Source organism: Dasypus novemcinctus, chromosome 13 (assembly GCF_030445035.2).
Source record: "Dasypus novemcinctus isolate mDasNov1 chromosome 13, mDasNov1.1.hap2, whole genome shotgun sequence".
Classification (NCBI taxonomy): domain Eukaryota; kingdom Metazoa; phylum Chordata; class Mammalia; order Cingulata; family Dasypodidae; genus Dasypus; species Dasypus novemcinctus.
Window position 1 is genome coordinate 29,763,707 of NC_080685.1, and position 5,744 is coordinate 29,769,450.

Sequence of the window (5,744 nt, forward strand, 5' to 3'; positions counted from 1 at the left end):
AGTTCCCTAGACTTGAGTCTTTATATCTGCTCACAGCTCCACCTCTTATTCCTAACATGGTCCTTCCAGCTCTCTCCACCCCATCCTTGTTTCCTGGGGGAACTCAGGGTGAGACACTTTGATAGACTGACATCAGCAGCAAAGAAAATTTGGGAACAGCTGAGGCTGATTTTAGACAATGCAAAGAGGGGGAGGAGAAAGGCTTTCCCTGAACCCTGAAACTTTCCACTCATTCAGGGCAGCTCTATGGGTGTTTGAAAAGTGCAAGGAGAGGGGAAGAGAGAACATTGATATAGAGAAGGGTACTTTGGAAATTATGGAATGACATTGGTTTTTCACTCAGAGAGTCCTAGTTTCCCTTCAGCTTCCCCCTTACTCTCTTTCAGACTGAGCTGGGTGCTGATCAGATTCCAGTGGTTGTTTGTTTATCATTCGATTTCTGGTATTCAGGGAGCTTGGGCAACAGTGAGGAGGGGAGGTCACTCATGATCCTTGACAAATCTCCCAGATCCCCAGATTGAATTGCTGTGTTATTTTGGGAGTCTCTAATTGGTGGGGAGCATCTTTCTCCACCACCACCACCACCCTCTCAAGAACCACAGGGATGGAGTAAGTGGTAGCTTGGGATCTGGAAAGCCACTCCAGGACTTTAAGTAGAGTGGGAGAGAAGCAGGGTAGGGTCAGAGCCAGACAAGATTATGTCCTCTGTTTTCTCATAGTGACTTTTTTTTTTCAGAGGTACCAGGGATTGAACCCAAACCTCGTACATGCAAAACCCTGAGCTGCACATGCTCCCCCTTTCACAGTGATCTTTAAATAAAACTTTTGTGCCCACACAGACTAAGATTTTGCTGGTCCCTACTCTCCCCCTCCCCCTTTGCCCTTCATACCCCACCACCACCACCACCACCACCAGTCATATCATAATCAGAGGCAGCATCAGCTCTATTCTCTCTGGCTTAGTTCCAGGCCATGTTCACTCTTCCACTTGGAACCTTGTTGCTGACAGGTGGCAGTTGATCCCTGTACACTGGCACCATTCAAACTGAGAATATGCCAGGGGAGAGGTGGGCACTGTTCAAGGTGACCAGAGCTATCAGAGAAGAATATAAATGGCTCTAATTAGTCATTATGTCAAAGCTAGACGGATAGTGTTAATGCTAAGCCCCCGCAAAGAGGGAACTGAAGCGACCTCCAGGGAAGATGGTAGAGCTGGAGTCCACTTTTGAGGGTTTCCAGCCACCAGAGATAGACAGACAGATAGACCATCAGCTGATTCTTGAAGGAATGCAGAGAAACCCAAGCCACCTACTGTGTAGACTGCCCCGGAAAGGAACTAGGGAACAAGAGAGTCCCAGGAGCAAGAAGCAGTGAATGATAAATTAGGGTAGGCCAATAGGTTTTGTATAAGGAGGAAGAAAATTACAAGGACAGGAAAAGATAGGAAAAAGAAACATATCCCCTTTGTCATCCCACTTCCATACCAGTCCTTTGGGTTTAATATTGAAATTTTCATGCGTTGTAGACACCCTAGAGGGGATCCTAGAAAGAAGAGTTTCACTAAAAAAGCCCAGAAGCCCAGAGCCCAGAGACTGAGGTAGGAAAGAGTGTAATGCTGAATCGCCAACTGCTGTAAGAATGTTTGACATTTAGTTGATTTCTAGTTAAACAACCCAATATCAAACATATCACACAGATGCTGGCAGGAGAGCTCTGGTAGGTATCTGCCTTCCTCTCCATTGCAAAGAAGACAACACAGAGAAACCAGGCACCAGTCTTGACTAGACCGCTGGCCCTTGTTCATCAGCCCTTCATGCCATCCCTGCCTCAGCTCCTCTCCTACCAGTGCTCTGCCCTTTGCTGGATCACGTTGCTCTATACCAGGAAGAGTACATGGCAGGGCTCCACATCCGGGCACCTCTCCTTCTCCAAAGCTCCCACACGGAGCTTCTCCCCTGATGTCACGGCTGCTGCACTCCAAGGATCAGCAGTGTCAGCAGCTTCTCATGGGCTTTGCCACCTGCTCTCCTCATATCTGCTGCAAAGTTCCCTGAGGCTTTCCATCCTGGAGGGGGGTGTAACACCCTTCTACATCTTTCCAATAGCACTCTTAAACTTTCCAGATCACCCCCACAAGACTGCTAAGTTCCATTTTACTTTTTTTTTTTTCCTCATGAGTTATCGGGGACTGAACCCGGGACCTTGTACACATGAAGCACATGCTCAACCACCGAACTCCACCCAATCCACTGCTAAGGTCCTTTTAGTGGACACCATCCTGGCACCATCCTGCTCTTAAGTGCTATAGATAAATAACCATGAGAAACTTCCCAAATGTTTGGCTTCTTTTTTCCAGTCTTGTCCCTTCTCACCTTCTCCCCATGTCCTCCAGGTATCTTCCTTAAAATCACCCTTGGATGTCCAAAACAGAAGAATAATAGGTCTCAGCCGCAGAACCTTGGTTCCAGCCTGTCCTACCTAAGTCCAACAGGCTCCAACCTGAGCTCAAGGAGACTTATGGTCTCCTCTGCCCGGCAGAATTGAAACTAAGCCTAGGAGGTCAAGGGTGTGGAAGGAAACCCCCTCTATCAGGGAGCAGCCTGAAGTCCTAGGGCCCTTCCTCCCCTTCTCCTCTTCAGGGGCTTTTTACCACAAGAACTTCAGTGCCCAGGCTCCTTGTCTTCTCTAAGGGTGTTTCCTCACAGGGATCTTGCCTGGTTTCCTTCTGGGGGGGAGTTTCTTCTGAAGAGAATCAGAATTGGTTGAATGTCATGTGGCAGGCAGATGCTTCTCTTCACTGTGGCAGAAAGGAGAGCGGGTTATAGCAGTACTTGTGGGGGATGGGGGTGGGCTGGGACTAAGTGCAGGGAGAGGAGGAGGCTCTGCTTTAGCCCCCAGGCCTGTTCTGTGTGTCCTTGTTCCCATTAGTGCAGATACCCACTGCCCCTCCTTCCCCACACCAATACTCTGCCCTTGAGCTAGATCAATAGCTTGTCCCCAGTCCCAGTCAATACCTGTTTTGTGGCTCTTGCCTTCCAGGGGAAGACTAACAGATGGGCATACAGGCCCCCAGCTGGGCACCTGTAGTGTTCTCTTATGTCCTTGTGCCTTCATGGTTCCCAATAAGGGTGTGAGTAATTTTTGCTTTCTCGCCCACCCTTCCCCTTCTAGTTCTAGTTCCCTTCTCTGAGAACCTTGAGTGCAACTAAAGAACCAGAGGTTAGAGGGAGGCAGATTGGGAAATGGACTAGCAGGAAATGAAAGACCTTTAGTGTTGGGGGTACTAAGGGAATGGAGGCAGAGCTTGGGATTATCGAGGTAGGGGAGGAGCAGCTCTCTTAATAGTAGGAGACTGGATGGCAAAGCTAGGCATAAACATCAGATGAACATGAAAGTCCTCTGACTTTCCTGCAAGGTCCTCCTCTATAGCCATTCCAAAGCCAGAGAAGCAGGGTAATGATGCCAGCTGCAAAAGAGGGCCTGGATGGGCACTGTAAGGTGAATTACTTAGTTGATTCGATGAGAGCAGACAATATAGGCCAAAAGGATCAGCAGAGATGGGCTCTCTGGGGGGCCAGCCTGCCAATACTGGAGCTAGCCTGGCACTGACAAGCCCTGGGGAGTGAGGCCAAGGTCAGGGATCAAGGCAGATGGGGTGGAGTATTCTATAGGTCCAGATGAACAGAAAAAAGAAGAATGTAGGAATAGAAGGGGGATTGGTGAGGAGAATTGTTGGAGTTAGGGGCAGCTAGGTAATGCAGAGGAGATAAAAAGGGAAATAAATATAAAGGGGCAGGAAATTGTCATCATGGGTTACTAGTTTTTGGACATGTACCACCTCTCTGCTAGCTTTTTAAAAAAGATTTATTTCTTCCCCCTCCCCCTCGTGCCCCCCACTGTCTGCTCTCTGTGTCCATTTGCTGTGTGTTCTTCTGTGTCTCCTTGTATTCTCATTACGCAGCTCCAGGAACCTATCCTGGGACCTTCCGAAGTGGAAGAGAGGGGACTACTCTCTTGCACCACCTCAGCTCCCCTGTTCTGCTATGTCTTCTTATTTTCTCTCCTCTGTGTCTCTTGTTGCATCATCTTGCTGCTCCGCATCAGCCGGCACTCCTGTGCAGGGCAGCTTTCCCAAGAGAGGTGGCATTCCCACGCAGGGTGGCACTCCTGTGTGGGGCTGCATTTCCACATGGGCTGGCACTTCATGTGGGCCAGCTTGCCCTCACCAGGAGGCCCTGGGCATCAAACCCTGGACCTCCTATATGGTAGGCGGGAGCCCAATTAGTTGAGCCACACCCATTTCCCATCTGTTAGATGTTTTATATAATCCCCAGTGCAACCCAATGAGGTAGGAATAATCTCCTTTTTACATACAAGGAACTGTGATCCAGAAAGTCAAAGTAACTTGTGCAAGGCCACACAACCAGTGACAGAGACAGGATTCAAATCCAGATCTGTCCAGTATTAAAATGTTTTTTCTTTTTTCTTTTTTAAAAATTTATTTCTCCCCACCCCCTCATTGTTTGCATTTGCTGTATCTGTCCATTGTGTGCTCGTTTTCTTTTTAGGAGGCACTGGGAAACAAACCAGGGACCTCCCATATGGGAGGGAGATGCCCAATTGCTTGGGCCACCTCTGCTCCCTGCTCATTATATTTTCCTTCTTGTGTCTCCTGATGCATCATCTTGTTGTGTCAGCTTGCCACACCAGCGCACTGCATCAGCTCGATATCTTGCTCATCTTCCCCAGGAAGCACCAGGAATCAAACCTGGGACCTCCCATGTGGTAGAAGGGAGCTCAATTGCTTGAGCCACATCTGCTTCCCTAAAATCTGTTTTTTTTCCTGAACACCATGCTACAATGCCCTTATGTAAGAAGCAGAGAGCAACCTGGGATACAGATACAAAGGAAGATGAAAGAGGAAATGAAGGCAAGATGGAGCTGCCTGAAAATATAGAGCTGGGGAACAGGCAGAAGGAATGGGAAACTCATTCAGATTTGTGGGTCAAATTCAGGCCACATGTGTGTGGTTTTGTCTCCTAGAAAATTTACCTCATACTTGTTGAGATTTGTTCAATGCCTGCCTTCCCCCACTCCCACCCCCAGCCTACCTTGACGAATGAGTAGTTTCTGACTAAAGAGGTCTTGGGAAGCAGAGGTGATAGTGACTGAAGGATGATTGGGTATGTAGGACAGAGAGGGGAGGGGAATGGGATGGAGAATGACATTCAAACTGGAATAGGGGACTGGCCTGGGGGTAAGCAAGGAACGTATGAAGGCTTGGGTTATAGGGAAATCTCCTAAGTGGGGAAAAGAAAACCTATTGTGTGCTTGCTCTATTATCTCATTTAATTCACATAATGATCCTATGAAATATTATTGTCCCTGTTTTCAAAAGAGAAAATTGAAGCACAAGGAAGTTAAATAACTTATACCCGGCAACAGAACAATTAAGTGAAGCCAGAATTTGAATCCACGCCTAACTCCAAAATCCTATGCTGTCCTCTATTTACGCAGCTGCCTCTCCCTGCTCCTGAATCAATGGAGTGGGGAAAGGAAGGAGAAGCTCCGAGAGCTAGAGATGAAAATGGGGGATTTGGTAGGAGATCTGAAGGATGAGACAGACTTGGAGGAGGTGCCGTGAAGGAGGTGAATTTTGAAGTGGAGACAGTCATGGGTTGAGGGTAGGAAGGATCAATGTGGGAAGGATGTGTGATCAGTGAGTATGCCTGAGTGAAAAGTGA